This window comes from Eretmochelys imbricata, chromosome 13 (genome assembly GCF_965152235.1).
Source record: "Eretmochelys imbricata isolate rEreImb1 chromosome 13, rEreImb1.hap1, whole genome shotgun sequence".
NCBI lineage: Eukaryota > Metazoa > Chordata > Testudines > Cheloniidae > Eretmochelys > Eretmochelys imbricata.
In genome coordinates this window covers 34,820,414-34,840,949 of record NC_135584.1, presented here as the reverse complement: position 1 = coordinate 34,840,949, position 20,536 = coordinate 34,820,414, and positions in this window count along the sequence as shown.

The window sequence follows — 20,536 nt, the reverse complement described above, 5'->3', positions numbered from 1 at the left end:
TGGGATGTGCCAACGGCTGCTCGTTCCCCGCTGTTAACGGCAGAGCCCTGCTCCCACGTGGAGTGTCGTTGTGGTGCCAGGAGCGGGGCAGAGGAGGGAATGATGCCAGGTTAACAATGGGATGCAGTGGCGGGAAAGGCTGGTGTCCTCCTGGGGTGGATTACCAGAAGTGTCATAGGCAAGACACGGGAAGGAATTGTCCTGCTCTACTCGGCATTGGTGAGGTCCCACTTGGGGTCCTGGGCCCAGTTCTGGGCACCAAACTTTTGGAAAGATGTGGACAAACTGGAGAGAGTCCAGAGGAGAGCAACACAAATGATCAAAGGGTTAGAAAACCTGACCTGTGAGGAAAGGTTAAAAACTGGGCAGGTATAGTCCTGAGAAAAGAAGACTGAGGGGGAGCTGAGAACTACTTTCAAATCTGTGCAGGGCTGTTCTGGAGGGAACAGAGATCCATCATTCTCCGTGTCCACTGAGGACAGGACAAGAAGTAATGGCCTGAGTCTGTGGCCAGGGAGATGTAGGTTGGATATTAGGGAAAAGTTTCTAATGCTCAGAGTGGTGAGCATCAATCCTTCTGCGGGGCCCTTCAGCCCTTTCTTCCTCTTTTAATCAACTACAGCCCATTCCATTCCTCAACTCAGAGATAGAACCCAGGAGTCCTGACTCCCAGCCCGCAACTCTCCTCCCAGAGCTGGGCTAGAACCCAGTAGTCTTGACTCCATCTCCATCTCCCGCAATCAGAAACAGAATCCAGGAATAGAGCTGGGTGAGTAATGAATTTTTTGGTTCCGAGCAATTGAAAACGATAGTAGAACCTCAGCGTTATGAATGCCAGAGTTACAAACTGACTGGTCAACCACACACCTCGTTTGGAACAGAAAGTATGCAATCAGCCAGCCTCAGAGACAAAAAACAAAAACAAATCCAGTGCTGTGCTAAATGTAAATGACTTAAAAAAAGGGAAAGTTTTAAAATTAGTATTTGACAAGGGTAAGAAATTATTTCTTTTAAATTAAGAGGGTTAAAAGCAATTAAGTTAATTTTAAATTGTTTCATTTAAATTAAGAGGGTTAAAAGCAACATTTTTCTTCTGCATAGTAAAGTTTCAAAGCTGTATTATGTCAATATTCAGTTATAAACTTTTGAAAGAACCACCAAACACTTTGTTCAGAGTTACGAACGTTGCAGAATTATGAACAACCCCTATTCCCGAAGGGTTTGTAACTCTGAGGCCCTACTGTGGTTTTGTCTTGGGTTGAACCAAACCCCATATTATTTCAAATTTTTGGCGAAATAAAAAGTCAAAAAATTCCACGTCACCTGGACAGAAATCATTTCTGTTTGACCTGACTGGAAATGTTTTTTTTTTTTTTCAGTTTGGGGCATTCGGACAAAAGCAGAGGCCTAAAGCCATAAAATGGCTGGTGGGGACGGGTTCCCTTGTAACTTTCAGCCCAGCAGTTAGAGCACTCACCCAGGGCTGTGGGAAAACCCAGTTCAAATCCCCCCTCTGCCTGCCAATGGGAAGGGATTAGACCAGAGATCTGCCCCCTCTCAGCTGGGGACTCTTCACTCGCTCCACTTGGAGCTGCCCTGCTCCACTTTGGCTGGATCGCTGTTGGAGCAGGGCCTGGAAACTGGGTCACCCACATCTGAGGTGCAGGCGTTAACCAGAGTCATTCTCAAGGGCGGTCCCAGGCACAATGGCTACTCAGCGTCACCATGCTTGACAATTGGGGTGAATAAATTCATACAAATTTTGCCCTGTTCTACCCAGGAGTCCTGGCTCCCTGGTCTAACCCAGTAGACCTTCTAGCCACCCCAGGATAGGGCTAGAACCCACAAATCCTGGCTCCCATCCCTCCCTGCTCTAGCCCACTAGACCCCCCCAGAGGAAGGCTAGAACTCCAGACTCCTGGCTTCTAATCCTCCTGCCCCGACCTCACCACTTGAAACCAGGTAAATACCAGTTGACTCTGAAATTGCAATCTCCTGCTTGAATGGTGGCTTTTATACTCTAGGGTCTCTGCTGCCGGGATTGTCCCTGGCGCTGTGTTTGTCCAGCACCGAGCACATGGGACCCAGTCATGACGGGCGATGCTGGGACTACAGCACAGCAATGAAATCTCTCCCCCCTCGGACAAGGAGCCACCTGCGATACCCTGTTAATCTCCCAGTAATTGCTTATGGGTGCCCTTTCCCGGGCCAGGAGGTCACCTGATTCCTTTGTTCTCCAACCCTTTAGCTATCACCTTGCAGGGGGGAAGGGCCCAGGCCATCAGTTGCCAGGAGACAGAGTGTCGGCCATTTACGTACACTGGCCCTTTGCTCTGCAACAATTACACCCTCCTCCCTGATCAATGGCCATAAAAAGTAGACACCACTTTCGGTAAATATTTGCTGTCAGATATCTGGGATCTGCCTATTTGCTGTCAGATATCTGGGATCTGCCTTTGATCTGCAGTAAAAACATTTTATTGCAGCCAGAGTAGCAGATTTCCCTCTGAACCAAATCCTGGCGGGAATATCCAGCAGAAGGAGGCGGGTAAACCTCAGTACTGACATAAAAAGGGTTATCTATTTTTTTAGAATGTTACCTCAGTACAAACTTGCCTGTGCCTTCACTGAACTAAAGAGACACTCACAATTATTTTTATCCAGGATATTTGGAGAATGTAACAACTGGCATGCCTAGATTTTAATTGCTCAGGGTAAATAAAGAAATTCAAGGAGGATTTTTCTTTCTGTCTGTTACATTCAGGACACACACACAGAGAAATTAGATAAAATCATACAATACTCTTGCTGGAAGGTAGCAACTATATTTCTTAGAATCCAGAACCGCAACACACAAGAATCCAAAAACACAGAGAGAGAAACAACAGGCTGCTCCCCAAGGAACAATTCACCCCACCTTACTCCAGGCAGGCTCTCTGCAGGCTGATGGTGCTGAAGACCCAGATCAAATGCTCTCCTCCAGAGCCCCCTAGCCTGTCAGCAGGATCAGGGAACCCCTTGCACTTGAAGTGACAGCTCTCTACCACACCACACTGTCACCCAGGGATAAGCCACGCGTGAGGAAGACAGCATGTCTCTGGTCATAAAACCATCTTTATGACACTCAAGTGTGTTTACACAGGCTCTAAGACATAATTTGTATCTTCTTGTAGCGGTTTAGACTATCTTCTTTTCTGCTATGTTTTGCAAAGGTTGATAAGCATTGTTTGTTGTCTGCAATAATTACTTGAAGTCTTTAGTGGTAAGTTGTAAATACACTGTGAATGGCAGATGTTAAAGCCACTTGGGTCAAAAGGCAAACAAACCACTTGGACCTTGTCAAAGACCAGGACAGCAGTCTGGTAGAGGGAGGAGATTATCTCGAGAACAAACCCAGGAGGATGTTTGTGATTTAAAGAGAGTTCTGACTTGAAAGGACTGTCTCTTTATTCAGCATCAGAAAGGATCCTTATCAGAAGCCATAAAAAGAAGCTGTAAATGTGGGACTTTTTTCTTTCTCCCTTCCTAGCAATAACCCTCCTTTTCGACCAGGGGTGGGCAAACAGCTGGGAACAGAAACTGTACGGCGGGCCATGAATGCTAACAAAATTGGGGTTGGGGTGCGGGAGGGGCTGAGGACTCTGGTTGGGGGTGCGGGCTCCGGGGTGGGGCCAGAAATGAGGAGTTCCGGGTGCAGGAGGGGGCTTTGGGCTGGGCTCGGGGAGTGGGGTGGGGTGGGTGTGTGAGGGGTGGTGAGGGCTCCAGCTGGGGGATGCGGGCTCTGGGGTGGGGCTGAGGCTGAGGAGTGTGGGGTGTAGGAGGGTGCTCTGGGCTGGGACTGAGGGGGTTTGGAGGGTGGGATGGGGATCAGGGCTGGGGAAGGTGGTTGGGGTGCGGGAAGGGGTGCAGGCTCTGGCTGGGGGTGCGGGCTCTGGGGTGGGGATTTGGGGTGCAGGAGGGTGCGCAGGGCTGGGATCGAGGGGTTTGGAGGGCAGGAGGGGGATCAGGGCTGGGGCAGGGGGTTGGGATGTGGGGAGAGGCTCAGGGGTGCAGGCTCCAAGCGGCGCTTACCTCAAGTGGCTCCTGGAAACAGTGGCACGTCCCTTTTCCGGCTCCTGCGTGGAGGCGCAGCCAGGCGGTTCTGCACGCTTCCCCGTCTGCAGGCGCTGCCCCCACAGCTCCCATTGGAGTGCCGGAGGGGGCCACTGGAGCGGGGCCATTGGAGCCCGTAGGAGCTGGAGTGGGGCCATGCCGCGGCTTCTGGGAGCCGTGTGGTGCAGCCCCCGCCCCTGCGCCCCAGCTGGAGCGGTGCAGGCCCCAAAACCCCGCTCCCTGCAGGAGCTCACTGGCCAGTTTGCCCAACCCTGTTTTAGACCCTTACTTATTTCTGATTGAAAGTAAAACCTTCTGTGAGCGCTCTCAAAAGCTGTATCCCTGCAATCTGAAGAAAGACACTGATGCTTGGAAAATATTTTGCAGAGGATATGGGTTTTTTCCATCTAACTCCTGTTTCCTCCCAGTGGTGCAAGCTTTGATTGCTACTTATATGCCTGAAGACGGCTCTAGCTTCTTTGGAGATGCGTGTTCGCAAATACTTTACCTAAGTGCAAAGCTTCTGATATCACGGCTATGGCAATGGTGGGATGCTTTATGTACCATGGAATCCAATGACCCTACTGGCCTGTGGTCTAATCAAGAAGCCATTGGAGTGTGGGCTATTTATCATCCTTGGGGAATCTACACTTAAAACAATGCACTGGAGCAGCTTCAGTGATTCCAGTGCAGACAAGCCCTGGGAAAGACGATAGCCTCCTCTCCAAAGACCATGATGGAGAAGAGACAGTCATGGCTGTTCAAATTTCGTGGTTGTCTTTTAAGAATTAATAATGTTTATGTAAGCGGGGGAATGGTCCCGCTATTGTGGGGAACTTTCCAGGCTTATACACTACTCCAGTGAAATGGACTAGCGAAAGGATCTGAGTCCTCGCTCCTACTTCCTTTAGCCAGAGGCCGGCCTGACCTCCAGGGCTCCCCTTCCACTCTCCTGTGTGGCAGAGTCCTCGTAACCCCAACAAGGCTGGGCCCAGGAGTCCTGGGGGGCTTGACCCCCAACCTTGTTGTGGTCACTTAGGGCGGGGTCTAGGGTGTCCCCAGTCCGGGGTGCTCTCTCTGCACCGGATGCTTCCCTGACCCCCGATCATCAAATACAGTTCAAAGCAAATACAATTTATTAAACAGGAACCAATTAAAAAAAATAAGGAAAAAATGGGAAAGGTGAAAGGAAAACCCGTCACCCCGCTCTGTGGCATGGGGATGTCACAACCAGCATTTCTGGGATGTCAGGGGAGTTCAGTCTGTTCCTCACAAGTCCCAGGCCTTTTCTCAGGCCCTGGCTGCGCTGCAGGGATGCTGCGGGTCGGACACTTGCTCTGGCGGTGGCCACATGCCCTCAGTGTCTAGGTGGCAGGACCCTTCTTCCCAGCGTCAGCCCCCTTCACCCCCTCCCCCGTTGGGATTACGATCCCCCTCCAGGTCTGGCCTACAAGGCCTCTCTTGGCTGGGGGCGTCTCCCTGCGCTAGGCCTGCTGCCCAGGGTCCCCCTCGCTCTCCCCAGCTGCTCACCGCACCCCACTCCAGACTGCTCCAGCCCCAGCTCTAGGGTTGCCAACTTTCTAATCGCACAAAACCGAACACCCTAGACCTAGGCCTTCCCTGAGGCCCTGCCCCCTTCTCCACCCCTTCCCTGAGCCCCTGCCCCCCGCTCACTACATTGCCCCTCCCTCAGTGGCTTGATCTGCCCCACCCTCACTCACTTTCACTGGGCTGGGGCAGGGGGTTGGGGTGCGGGGGGGTGAGGGCTCTAACTTGGGGTGCGGGCTCCGGGTTGGGGCCAGAAATAAGAGGTTCAGGTTGTGGGAGGGGGCTCTGGGCTAGGGCAGCGGGTTGGGGTGCAGGAAAGGGTGGGGGCGGTGCACGGAGCCCTGTGGCCCCCTCCCCGAGGACCTGCTGCTGGCCGCTTCCAGGGTGCAGCATGGTGCCGGGACGCGTAGGGACTAGCCTGCCTTAGACCCACAGCACCCCCAACCAGACCGGACACCCTATCGAGCTCCAGCTCCACTCTGCCGCAGCATGGCTGCTGCTCTGCCTCCAGCTCCCTGGGCTGCTTCTCTGGCTCCCCTGGCTCTGCTTGCTGCAGCTCTGCTCCCAGAAGGCTGCTTCTGTGACTCTGCTCCCAGCATGGACCTGCTCCCCCTAGGCTGCTTCTGTGACTCTGCTCCCAGCACGGACCTGCTCCCCCGGGCTGCTTCTCTGGTTCTCTCTGGCTGCCTCTCTCCTCAGCTCGGCCCCACTCTCTCTGACCCAGGCAATTCCAGCTCACTTGCAGGCCAGACAGCCCCTGGCCTCCTGACTCCCTGATTAGCCTGCCTGCCCTGTCAATCGCGCTGACCTGGAGCATTGAACTCTTCCCATTGTTCCTGGGGATTGCCAGTCTCAGGGACTTGATTTCCCATTGACCCTTCTCCTTCCTTTTGGTACTGGGAGCTAGCCAGCCAAAACACCCCCACTGAGTTTTAGTAAAGGGCCAGCAGTCCCCTTACATTTACAAAGAAATTTGAAGTGGCAAGTTTGGACCAGTTTGAGGCAGATTTTAAGCATCTGTAAAACCCTGATGAAGCAAACAGGATAGCTCCAAAAATGAACTGGATTTTAATGCAGCACCAGTTCTGTTATAACTGCTGTTAAGAACTCTTTTCTGTTACATCGGTGACTTTTCTAAAATGTGCTCCATTATTTAGATGGACTTGAAATGTGTTTCATCTCTTGGGGACGTAGGGTAGGATTATTAATCCAAATTTGGGGTTACTTGATGCTGTGGTTCCTGAGATACAACCCTGGGAAAAAAGCTTCTCTTAAGGTTGACTGATTCTACCAATTCTTTTAAAACAGATTTTGGGATCAACCCATGTCTCTGATCATACCCCAGATGGTCTTAATCATTCATCCTTGATCCCCCTAGTGTTTGCCATCCCCTCCCCCTTTGGGGGACATGACAGAATATACCCCATGTCCATACCCCACACACTATTGTAATAATCTTTGTAGATAGGATGCCTGGTGAGGGATCATTTGAAAACTCATAATTTGCTGATCATTGTTATCCGGATAAAATGTGTGTGGCAACGTTGTGTGTGAAGTTATAAGATTCCACTGTATGGTGTTGTTACCACATGTTCCAAACTGAGGTCGGCAAACAGGCCTGTCTCGAACAAAGGAACATGTGCTTTGCTGAATTTACACTTAAGCAGTATACAGAGTCATCAAGCAGGAAGGGATAGGAGAGGCCAGCTCTGCCTCTGCACTGCAAACCCCTCTGGGATGGAGCACCATAGGTGGCCGTGAGGCCTGGGGATCCTTCCAGCCCCATGGAGACTTTGGCTGCAAGCAGACTAGCCATTCACTGGCAAACCTCAGATGAGTCCTCTTTGCTCCTGGATCCCCCTCCCTGACACTCACCCGGAGCCAGGCAGACCCTGCCGAGCTGGGCCCACACTGTATCTGGTAGTCCAAAAATAAACATTTCCTGTGCCCCATTCCCCTGCAGTCACTGACCAGCCCATCTGGGGCCATGCTGGGGCCCGCAACCTGTGAGGACTGGTGCCCCCTTCTGGGTAACGGCCCTGTATTGCATTCCCCGCCCCACTGAGTAAGTGAGTTGCCCCAACCTGCATCTGGATTGGAGCGGGTGCCCCATAAAAAGGCAAGGCCTCAGACTGCATTCCCCAATCCCTGGAGCCAGCTGGGCCCCTTGACCTGGTTTTGATCATGGTCACTGCTTAGCAAAGGGGCACGCCCCCAAATCCCTTCCCTGGTCCCTTTGAACAATTTAGGGCACGGCTTCACTGGAAACTTCAAAGCGCTGTCGCGGGAACGCTCCTCTGGCAGCGCTTGGAAGTGTGAGAGTGGTCACGAAGGAGCGCTGGGAGAGAGGGTTCTCCCAGCGCTCCTGGTGATCCACCTCCATGGGGGGATCAGCTCCTAGACCTGGGAGCCCTGCTCCCTGCGCTCAGAGCTTGTTTTCACTAGCGCTTTAAAGCGCTCTGACTTGCTGCACGCAGGGGGGTGAATTAGAGCCCTATAAAATGTAAGTGTAGCCAAACTCTTAGTCATATTCCCAAAATAGCCCGAGGGTTTGAGATCCGCAGATGCACAGTGACTCTGCTCCCAGCCCCCCAAACACACCGACTCGTTCTGCATTGGCAGGAAAGTGTTTTATTGCAAGAAGCAGGAAGGAAACAAAACTCAGGGAGAGCTTTCAGGGCCCTGCCTGGGACAATCTTCTCCCCACAACCTGCCCCCGATACCTAATGCATGCCGGGTGGGAGGGGGTGGCTGTACTGTATAATGGGCACCCAGCGAGGCGGGCTCTGGGCTCAGGCTGAGGATCTCAGTGCCAGCTGGGGAGGCTGGGTGCCCAGATTTTCACTCGTGTGGATGGGAACTGGGCACCTGGCTTGGGAAATCCGCCCCACAGGCTCCAAGCTGCCGGCCTGTGGGATAAGGGAAGACACTGAATGTCCCTGTGGAGACTCATGGCAGGGATTGCCCAGGATGGGCAGGGACGAGGCAGGAGAGCCCCGAGTGACAGAGAACTGCCCAGGAGTCAAAGTGGGGGAGCAGGGGCCCCCCTGCTCCGCCTGTGGCCAGCGCCTGGGCAGGACTCTGTCTAAGGACTCTGTCTATAGGACTCTGTCTAAGTGCGCAGGCCGCCCCTGGGCACAGGTCACATGGATCCTGCGGGTCCGGATTCTAGCCTTGGAGATACAGTGCCCTAGTGGGGAAATGGATGTTAGCTGGCATGTGGTGATGTGGAAGCGTGCAATACTGTTATAGACGTTGTCGCGGACCCGTTTCCCTCCACTGCTGCAAACACCCTGGACTTGGTTGGTGGGGGCTTGGATGAAGGTGTCGCCGGTTATACCGAAAGGGCGGGTCAGGCCCTGGCGCTGCATCATGAGTTCGCAGGAGATCTGGTCACTGGAGGCACTGCTCTTGGGGAATTCAATGTGTTGGTTCAAGAACTGCGAGTAGCTGGTGCCTTCTCTAAGCTGGGCCAGGCTGGCGGCCAGGAGGATGAGGGGCAGCAGGAGCGCGGGGTGGGGTCCCCTCGAAGCCATGGCTATATCTGTCACTGGATCTACCTGCAGTGGGGAGAGGGGGGAGATGGATGGAGACAGGGTTGTTGCCGGCACCCAGTGCCGAGAGGCAAAACAACAGCAGGGTTTGGTTCGCTACCCGGTGTGCTTTACCCAATAATTACAATGGGGTGGAGAAGCAGAAAAGTTTATTTGAAGCTTTAAAAAGGTACAGGGAGAATAGAATCTCAAATCCTGCACACAGAGCAGGAAGTTTCACAGGCTTTTATATGTATATATTTTTAGCATATTTATTTAATAGCAGGCTGCCCTACGTATCTATATAGCCAGCCAATTTAGTCACCAGCTAGTTTTTTTGTTTTTTGTATTCTTTGTTAAACTATACATAAAGCTGCTTTATTTAGCATTTTTTTTTTATATTTGCCCTGTTTGGCCTTGTTTAGTTTCAGGCAGTCTGACTCTGCAACATATTGTTGCAGATCCTTAGCATAACTGCTGTGAGTGCCTCCAGGCGGGGGGGCCAAGGACATTTGGGCCTAGTACGCAGAACTGCTGCGAGTGTCTCCAGGCGGGGGGCGGAGGGGGGGAGGGGGCAAGGACACTTGGGCCTAGTGCGAGGGGGCTTCATCAACACTCGTGGTCTTCCATCCCCTCGAGTTACCTAATGGCCATGCCCCAGTGTCCCCAACAACTCCCTCCTTTGAGAACACTTAACAGCTTTGGCTCTGAGTTTTTTTTTTACTTGGGCTACTTATTTTTTTATAATAGGATTTTGCATAAGCACTTTGTGATAGCCCTGAGGAGAATGACTTATTAACTTTTGCAAAAGGGCCCTGACACATGATACTGCACAGCATAATACCATTAATACAAGCAATACAGGAAAGAGAAATTTTAATAACAGGCTAAATAAACCACCAAGCCAAGATGACAAACCCCAGCCTGAAAACAAGGTTTGCAACCAATCGCTCTCTGGGGCAGTATAGGCAACCTGTGCTCGGGCATGGGCCTCAGCCTGTACCACCTTTTTATAGATTTTATAACTGCTATTATTTATATATATATATAACATTGGGGCCCAACGAGGGCACAAACCCCTCCTTGGGATGCCAAGAGATAGTCCAAAGCCAGCCTGTTTTGGAGGGAAAACGTCCTGAGCTGCTGTACCTTTTTATTTAATATTTTCACTGCTGACTTTAAATTACTAACCGAGTCCTCTAACTCAAAGTCAACTTTCTTAAGTACCATTTGCAGCCTTACAGTATAGCGGCTTATGCATGCCATGTCTGGCCCGGAAAACTGCTGACTTTAAATTACTAACCGAGTCCTCTAACTCAAAGTCAACTTTCTTAAGTACCATTTGCAGCCTTACAGTATAGCGGCTTATGCATGCCATGTCTGGCCCGGAAAACAGTGGCGCTATTTCCAGTACAGAGCACCCTACAAGCTTCTCGGTTGTGAGGGAATTCTTTATATTGCCCTTTAATGCCATAGTCAGTTGCCGCAGGGTCTTTTTTTGTGACTTAACGGAGGTGTCTCGGGCATTTCTAATTTTTTTTTTGGGCAGTGTGGCAGTTATTGACAGATGAGGAACTCCATGAGCTATAGAACAGCTACCTGTCCAGTTGGCTGGCAGCACCTTGTAAGCCTTTCGGCCACACACAAAATGGTGACCCTGTAGGGCCCAGTAAGGACTGTTTTTTAAGGGGATTCCTGGGATATTTAAGGCTGCTTTTGGCTGTTTATCCAAACAGTTCATATGCCCCTAAGGGGGCATCCCATCCTTCTGATTGGGTACAAGTGGGGGCGTTTCTAATTGTGTCGTTCAAATTACACTTGCCATAGGGACCACTACAAACCCACCATTGGCTTGCTACACTGGAGATATTAACTGGACGGCAAGTTATATTTCCAAACCTTTTTTTTTTTTTTTTTTTGTGGTAAGATTATTTGTAAGAGTTTTTCTAAAAGGGGAGGAACAATTAACCCACACTGCTGTCCTCCCCTGTTGGTCTTTATTTAATACCCATTAGCCCACTGGGTAATAACACAGGACGCCCATAGTAATCAGATTGGTTTCGGGTAAAACATAACACTCCCTCAGTGAGTACTGCAACTGAATACTCCTGGTCCTGATAGGTGGCTTGCTGTAAAGAGGTCTTATTTCAGAACGGCGAGTCCGTTCTTTCCTGCTCTTTGCTGGCGGCTAATTCTGCTGGGGTCAAGGGCAGCATGTCAAGGGGCATTCCCGTTTTGGGGGACCGTGGAGTTGGAGCACATACCCAGCAATCAGTTTGGTTTGTTAAAGTAGCAACATGGTGCGCAAGCGAAACAAAGGAGTTATGCTCCCGATATGCACAGTTTGGAACTACCAATACAGAGAATAACAATATTACCCAATTAATTATTACCAGAGTCTTTCCAACCCAGGGTCTCCAGTAGCTGGGTGGGCCCATTTTAGCGTTAAGGTGCCCACTATTTGTGTCTTTTAAACAGTAGCTTTAGCCCAAGATCGTCACTAGATGAGGAGTCAGCAGGTTGGACGATCCACTGTTCTGCTGATGAGGGGGCGGGTACTGCCTTCAGACGAGAGTGATGGATCCAGTTCTTGTGTCCCTCGATCTTTGCCTCTGTATGGGAGACCAGCAGGACGGTATAGGGTCCTTTCCACTTTTCCTGGAGAGGCTCGTCTTTCCAGGTACGAACAAGCACAGAGTCACCGGGCTGTAAGAAGTGGATGGGAGAGTCCAAGGGGAGAGGCTGGGAATCCTTGGTATACCTGTGAAGAGACAAGAGAACAGCAGACAGGGAACACATATACTGTGACAAAAAAACATTACCTAGCTCCCATTCCCCTGACAGAACCGGGGTGCCATTCATAGGCCATGCCCTTCCAAACATAATTTTAAAGGGACTAAGCCCTAATCTACCCTTAGGGAGAATGCGGATACGAAGTAGGACGAGGGGCAAAGCATTAGGCCATCGCAGTGGGGCTTCTTGGCACACTTTTGAGAGATGCCGTTTAAGGGTCTGATTGGTACGCTCCATTACACCACTGGCTTGCGATCTCCAGGGCGTATGGAGTTTCCAGGGGATCTGTAAAGCATGTGAGATGCTTTGAATGATTTTTGACGTGAAATGTGTCCCGTTGTCAGATTCCATCCACAGGGGGAGTCCAAAGCGAGGAATGATCTCCTTAACAAACTTGAAGGCCACTGTTCTGGCGGTGCAATTACGGCACATTTATTCTTTTAAATGGACACAAATCAGACGTCAAGAATTATAACATTCATAAACCAGTCGGAGAACACTTCAATCTCTCTGGTCACGCAATCACAGACATGAAGGTCGCTATCTTACAACAAAAAAACTTCAAATCCAGACTCCAGCGAGAAACTGCTGAATTGGAATTCATTTGCAAATTGGATACTATTAATTTAGGCTTAAATAGAGACTGGGAGTGGCTAAGTCATTATGCAAGGTAGCCTATTTCCCCTTGTTTTTTTCTACCCCCCCCCCCCCGACGTTCTGGTTAAACTTGGATTTATGCTGGAAATGGCCCACCTTGATTATCATGCACATTGTAAGGAGAGTGGTCAGTTTGGATGAGCTATTGCCAGCAGGAGAGTGAGTTTGTGTGTGTCTTGGGGGGGTGGGGTTGAGAAAACCTGGATTTGTGCTGGAAATGGCCCACCTTGATTATCATGCACATTGTAGGGAGAGTGATCGCTTTGGATAAGCTATTACCAGCAGGAGAGTGAGTTTGTGTGTATGGCTTTTGGAGGGGGGTGCGGGGGGGTGAGAAAACCTGGATTTGTGCTGGAAATGGCCCACCTTGATTATCATACACATTTTAAAAAGAGTGGTCGCTTTGGATGGGCTATTACCAGCAGGAGAGTGAGTTTGTGGGGGGGGGGAGGGTGAGAAAACCTGGATTTGTGCTGGAAATGGCCCAACTTGATGATCACTTTAGATAAGCTATTACCAGCAGGAGAGTGGGGTGGGAGGAGGTATTGTTTCATGGTCTCTGTGTATATAATGTCTTCTGCAGTTTCCACAGTATGCATCCGATGAAGTGAGCTGTAGCTCACGAAAGCTCATGCTCAAATAAATTGGTTAGTCTCTAAGGTGCCACAAGTCCTCCTTTTCTTTTTGCGAATACAGACTAACACGGCTGTTACTCTGAAACCTTTCTCTCTCTAGACTCTCTTCTTTTGTGCTATGTTTTGAAAAGGTAGATTAGCATTGTTTGTTGTGAGCAATAATTAATTGAAGTCTTTAGTTGCAAGTTGTAAAGAGACTGGGAATGGCAGGTGTTAAAGCCACTTGGGTCAAAAGGCAAACAAACCAATTGGATCTTATCAAAGGCCAGGACAGCAGTCTGGTAGAGGGATGAGATTATCTCAAGAACAAAGGAAGGAGGATGTTTGTGGTTTAAAGAGTCCTGATTGAAAGGAATGTCTAAGTACTCTGTATTCAGGACCAAAGAGGTGGGGGTAGGGATAGCTCAGTGGTTTGAGTATTGGCCTGCTATACCCAAGGTTGTGAGTACAACCCTTGAGGGGGCCATTTCGGGATCTGGGGCAAAAATTGGGGATTGGCCCTGCTTTGAGCAGGGGGTTGGACTAGATGACTTCCTGAGGTCCCTTCCAACCCTGATATTTTATGACAACTTCTATTCTAGGAGGCTGACACTGAAGATCCTTATCAAAAGCCATAATAGCGGGAATTTCTCCCCTCTCTCTTTATAGCAATAAACCTCCATTTAAACCCCTACCAATGTCTTATTGAAAGTAAAACCTTCTTAAATAAGCACTCTCAAAGGCTGTATCCCTGCAATTTGAAGAAAGACACTGATGCTTGGAAAATGTTTTGCAGAGGGTATGGGTGATTTCTGTCTGACTTATGCCCAAATAAATCTGTTAGTCTTTAAGGTGCCACTGGACTCCTCATTGTTTCTGTCTAACTTGTTTCTGTTCAATGGTGCAAGCTTTGGTTGCTCCTTATATGCCTGAAGACGGCTCTAGCTTCTTTGGAGATGCGTGTTTGCAAATACTTTACCTAAGTGCAAAGCTTCTGATATCCTGGCTATGGCAATGGTGGGATGCTCTATGTGCCATGGAGTCCAATGACCTTACTGGCCTGTTTTCTAATCAATAAGTCACTGGAGTGTGGGCTATTTATCGTCCTTGGGGAATCTACCCTTAAAACAATGCAGTGGCGCATTCAAGCTTTGGGAAAGATGAGAGCCTCCGCTCCAAAGACCGTGATGGAGAAGTGACAGTAACGGCTATTCCAATGTCACAGCTGTCTTTAAGAATGAATAATATTTTTAAAGAACTGTGATGTGGAACGTTTGGACCTATTTGAGGCACATTTTAAGTTTCTGTCAAGTCCCGATGAAGCGAACGGGATAGATTCGAAAATGGGCTGGATGTTACTGGAGCTATAATTATATTTAAAAACTCCTTTCTGTTACATGGTAAACTATTCTAAGATGTCCTCCATTATTTAGATAGACTTCAAATGTGCACTATAAAAAGGTGGGACAAACATCCTAATGGGCCCCATTCCTGTCTCCCTGACCATCACATTCACGGCACCAGAAGAGACAATGGAAGCATTCGTTCAGCTGGAGAAGGGGCCATTCCCTGAGTCGTTTGGTCACTAAAACAGGTGGAAGCACATGGTGAGAAACTTTGCTTAAACTGGATCTAGTTTGTTAAGTTAGGCTCCAGGTGTGTTTTAACTTTTTATTTTCCTGAAAACATTTCTGTCTTGTATGCCTCATTGCTTGGACTGACTTCAAATCTCTCTCTTTGACTTAATAAACTTGTTTCATCGTTTGATCTGCTCCAGAGTGTTTAATCAAAGTGTCTGGGAAACTCCAATTTGGAGTGGCAGGTTACGTGCCTATTGTTTCTATGAAAGCAATAACAGACTTTACATAAACTTGTATAGTGCAGGAGAGGGCTGGGGGTAGGTCTGGGACTGGGGGTGTTCTGGGGTCACCCTGCAGCACAACCGAGGCTGGTAGGAGCCAAGGCGTGGCTGTCTGGCTGCAGCATGCACACAGACACAGCTGGGAGTGACTTGCATGCTGGAGGCTGTTTGTGAGCAGTCCAGGCTGGAGGCTACAGCAGCAAAGCAGTGTAAAGGGCCAGAAGGCAGAAATGATCCAGCTACTCATCGGTCTGGACTGTACGCTGGGTATGTCACAGGGACCAGCACTGAAAATGCGGCACAGAACAGAGACGCGACAGACCCGACGTCCCACAGGAGAACCAAGAATGGAACCAAGAAGTCGTAATTCCTTAGCTAGTGCCCGATAAATGAGCCTTCAGCACTGGCCTGGCTAGAATTAAACATATGGCTTTGCAGGGGACGTTTTTCTCTTTCCAGTCATGTGAAAAATGCCATTTGGTGACAACAGCATCTCTTAAGGCCTGAGCCACCCACATACTGCTGAGGAAATGAACCTGGGGGAAAATATTCTTGAAAACACTCATCTAGAGCCCAGTGAAAATTGAGTTCACAGCTCTTGGCTTACAACAGCAGGGCTCTGTGCAATGGATCCACAAGGGGACAAAGGTCACCCCTGAGAATATTTTCACCTCCGGTGGGCTGCAGGGAGCACACTGGGCAGTGCCACTGACTGTACGCTGCCTGGCCCTGACTGAGCCACAGCCCCACCTCTGCCTCAGTTTCCCACACCTGTGGAATCGGGGTGAAGATCCTGGCTTGGTCTGTGTAAAGGGCTTAGAGGGGCCTGGGATGGAGGCCGAGTGCTACAAAGGGGCACTGCGGTGCTGATGGTGGCTGTATGTGCTCTGCTGTTTGTGGGAGCTGCAGAGCAGTGGGTGAAGGGGCCACTGGTAGGAGAGGCCAGCTCTGTTTCCATGCTGCAAACCCCTCTGGGACAGAGCCTCATAGGTGGCCATGAGGCATGGGGGCCCTTCCAGCTCCACGGAAACTGTGGCTGCAAGCAAATGAGCTATTCACTGGCAAACCACAGATGAAAACTCTTTGCTCCCTGACACACACCCAGACCCAGCCAGACCCTGCCAAGCTGGGCCAGCTTTGCCTCTAGTGCTCTGGAAATAAACGTTTCCTGTGCCCCATTCCCCAGCGGCCACTACCAGCCCTACCTGGGGCCACGCTGGGGCCTGCAGCCCATGGGACCTGCTGCTTCCTTCTGGGGAACGGCCCTGTACTGCATTCCCCACCCTGTTCAGCCAGTGAATTGCCCCACCTGTATCTGGACTGGAGCTGGCATCCCATAAAAAGGCAAGGTCTCAGACTGCAATCCCCAATCCCCTGGGGAAGCCAGGCCCCTTGACCTGAGGTTTGATCATGGTCACGGCATAGCAATGGGACATTTCTCTAAGCCCCTTCCTGATCCCTTTAAAAACTTAGCCACGTTCCCCAAATAGCCCAAGGGTTTGAGATCTCCAGATGCACAGTGACTCTGCCCCCAGCCCCCCAAACACACCGGCTCGTTCTGCATTGACAGGAAAGTTTTTTATTGCACGAAACAGCAAGGAAACAAAACTCAGTGAGCGCTTCTAGGGCCCCACCTGGGACAATCTCCTCCCCATACCCTGCCCCCAATACCCCATGGATGCAGGGTGGGAGGGTCAGCTGTACTGTATAATGGGCATCCAGCGAGATGGGCACTGGGCTCACCCTGAGGGTCTCAGTGCCAGATTGGGTGGGGGGGGGCGGGGGGCTGGGTGCCCGGATTTTCACTCATGTGGATGGGAACTGGGCACCTAGTGTGGGAAATTCCCCCGCAGGCCTCAAGCTGCCGGCCTGTGGGATGAGGGGAGGCACTGAATGTCCCTGTGGAGACTCATGGTGGGCGCTGCCCAGGAGGAGCAGGTGCGGGGACAGGGAGCCCCCAGTGGCAGAGAGCTGCCCAGGAGTGAAAGGGGGTGGGGGGCAGAAGGGGGATCCTCTGCTCCCTGCTCACGGCAGGTACGTCAGCTCTAAGTGTACGGGCAGCCACCAGAGGCAGGCCACGTGGATCTTGGTGTTGCCAATTGCAGCCCTGTATTTACAGTCCTCCAGTACAGAGCCGTACAGTACCCGGCATGTGGTGATGTTGAAGGACGCCTTGCTGTCGTACAGGTTTGCGGAGACGTGGGTCCCCGTTGGCTGCAGATGTCCTGGAGCTGGCTGGGAGGGGCGTGGATAAAGGTGTTGGTGGGGTCGCAGGAACGGCAGGTCAAGCCTCGTCGCTTCATCGTTATGTCGCAGTAGTGCCGATTATCGAAGGCAAAGATCTTGGGGTTGTCCTGGTGCCAGTCCACAAAATCAAAGTAGCTGGTCCCGTCACTGAACTGGGCCCATCTGGTGGCCAGCAGGACAAGGAGTAGCAGGAGTACGGGGCGGGGCCCCTCAGAGCCATGGCCGTGTCTGTCACTGGATTGACCTGCAGTGCGGAGTGCGGGGGAGATGGATGGGGAGAGCGCGGGGTGGGGATCTGCCTCCTCCATGGAACCTCCTGAGCCTGAACCCCGCCCCCTGCGAGCCCATTCAACATCTAAAGCCTAATTACCCACAGTGTGATCAGGACTGCACACACCCCGACTGAGATCAGGGCCCCCGTTGTGCCAGGCGCTGCCCAGACCCCAACTGAGATCAGGCCCCCAATTGTGTCGGGTGCTGCACAGACCAGAGAGAAACTCTTACAGTCTCAGTAGGCAAAGCAAATAGGGAAAGGGTCCTTATCCTCCTGTTACAGAGGGGAAACAGGAAAAAAGATATTAAGACTCAGTTTCCATGTCCCTTGGATATTTTATACTCTATATTGTATAATTGGCACTAGGGGCAGAAGAGGGTGGGGGTGGGAAGGGGCGGCTATTCTGTATCATGGGCACTAGGGGCAGCAGAGGGTGGGGGCGGGGAAGGGGAGGCTATAATGTATAATGGGCAGTAGGGGCAGCAGAGGGTGGGGGTGGGAAGGGGCGGCTATACTGTATAATGGGCACTGGGGCAGCAGAGGGTGGGGGTGGGGAAGGGGCGGCTATACTGTATAACGGGCACTAGGGACAGCAGAGGGTGGGGGTGGGGAAGGGGCAGCTATACTGTATAAGGGGCACTAGGGGCAGCAGAGGTTGAGGGTGGGGAAGGGGCGGCTATACTGTATAATGGGCACTAGGGACAGCAGAGGGTTGGGGTGGGAAGGGGCGGCTATTCTGTATCATGGGCACTAGGGGGCAGCAGAGGGTGGGGGTGGGGAAGGGGCGGCTATACTGTATAATGGGCAGTAGGGGCAGCAGAGGGTGGGGGTGGGAAGGGGCGGCTATACTGTGTCATGGGCAGTAGGGGCAGCAGAGGGTGGGGGTGGAAAGGGGCGGCTATACTGTATAATGGGCACTAGGGGGCAGCAGAGGGTGGGGGTGGGAAGGGGCGGCTATACTGTATAACGGGCACTAGGGATAGCAGAGGGTGGGGGTGGGGAAGGGGTGGCTATACTGTATAATGGGCACTAGGGGGCAGCAGAGGGTGGGGGTGGGAAGGTGCGGCTATACTGTATAATGGGCACTAGGGGCAGCAGAGGGTGGGGGTGGGGAAGGGGCGGCTATACTGTATAATGGGCACTAGGGGCAGCAGAGGGTGGGGGTGGGGAAGGGGCGGCTATACTGTATAATGGGCACTAGGGGCAGCAGAGGGTGGGGGTGGGGAAGGGGCGGCTATACTGTATAATGGGCAGTAGGGGCAGCAGAGGGTGGGGGTGGGAAGGGGCGGCTATACTGTATAATGGGCACTAGGGGGCAGCAGAGGGTGGGGGTGGGAAGGTGCGGCTATACTGTATAATGGGCACTAGGGGCAGCAGAGGGTGGGGGTGGGGAAGGGGCGGCTATACTGTATAATGGGCACTAGGGGCAGCAGAGGGTGGGGGTGGGGAAGGGGCGGCTATACTGTATAATGGGCACTAGGGGCAGCAGAGGGTGGGGGTGGGAAGGTGCGGCTATACTGTATAATGGGCACTAGGGGCAGCAGAGGGTGGGGGTGGGGAAGGGGCGGCTATACTGTATAATGGGCACTAGGGGCAGCAGAGGGTGGGGGTGGGAAGGGGCGGCTATACTGTATAATGGGCACTAGGGGCAGCAGAGGGTGGGGGTGGGAAGGGGCGGCTATACTGTATAATGGGCACTAGGGGGCAGCAGAGGGTGGGGGTGGGAAGGTGCGGCTATACTGTATAATGGGCACTAGGGGCAGCAGAGGGTGGGGGTGGGAAGGGGCGGCTATACTGTATAATGGGCACTAGGGGGCAGCAGAGGGTGGGGGTGGGAAGGGGCGGCTATACTGTATAATGGGCACTAGGGGCAGCAGAGGGTGGGGGTGGGGAAGGGGCGGCTATACTGTATAATGGGCACTAGGGGCAGCAGAGGGTGGGGGTGGGGAAGGGGCGGCTATACTGTATAATGGGCAGTAGGGGCAGCAGAGGGTGGGGGTGGGGAAGGGGCGGCTATACTGTATAATGGGCACTAGGGGCAGCAGAGGGTGGGGGTGGGGAAGGGGCGGCTATACTGTATAATGGGCAGTAGGGGCAGCAGAGGGTGGGGGTGGGAAGGGGCGGCTATACTGTATAATGGGCACTAGGGGGCAGCAGAGGGTGGGGGTGGGAAGGTGCGGCTATACTGTATAATGGGCACTAGGGGTAGCAGAGGGTGGGGGTGGGAAGGGGCGGCTATACTGTATAATGGGCACTAGGGGCAGCAGAGGGTGGGGGTGGGGAAGGGGCGGCTATACTGTATAATGGGCACTAGGGGCAGCAGAGGGTGGGGGTGGGGAAGGGGCGGCTATACTGTATAATGGGCACTAGGGGCAGCAGAGGGTGGGGGTGGGGAAGGGGCGGCTATACTGTATAATGGGCACTAGGGGCAGCAGAGGGTGGGGGTGGGAAGGGGCGGCTATACTGTATAATGGGCACTAGGGGCAGCAGAGGGTGGGGGTGGGAAGGGGCGGCTATACTGTATAATGGGCACTAGGGGGCAGCAGAGGGTGGGGGTGGGGAAGGGGTGGCTATACTATATAATGGGCACTAGGGGCAGCAGAGGGTGGGGGTGGGAAGGGGTGGCTATACTGTATAATGGGCACTAGGGGCAGCAGAGGGTGGGGATGGGGAGGGGCGGCTATACTGTATAATGGGCACTAGGGGCAGCAGAGGGTGGGGATGGGGAGGGGCGGCTATACTGTATCATGGGCACTAGGGGCAGCAGAGGTTGGGGGTGGGGAAGGGGCGGCTATACTGTATAATGGGCACTAGGGGCAGCAGAGGGTGGGGGTGGGGAAGGGGCAGCTATACTGTATAATGGGCACTAGGGGCAGCAAAGGGTGGGGGTGGGGAAGGGGCGGCTATACTGTATAAT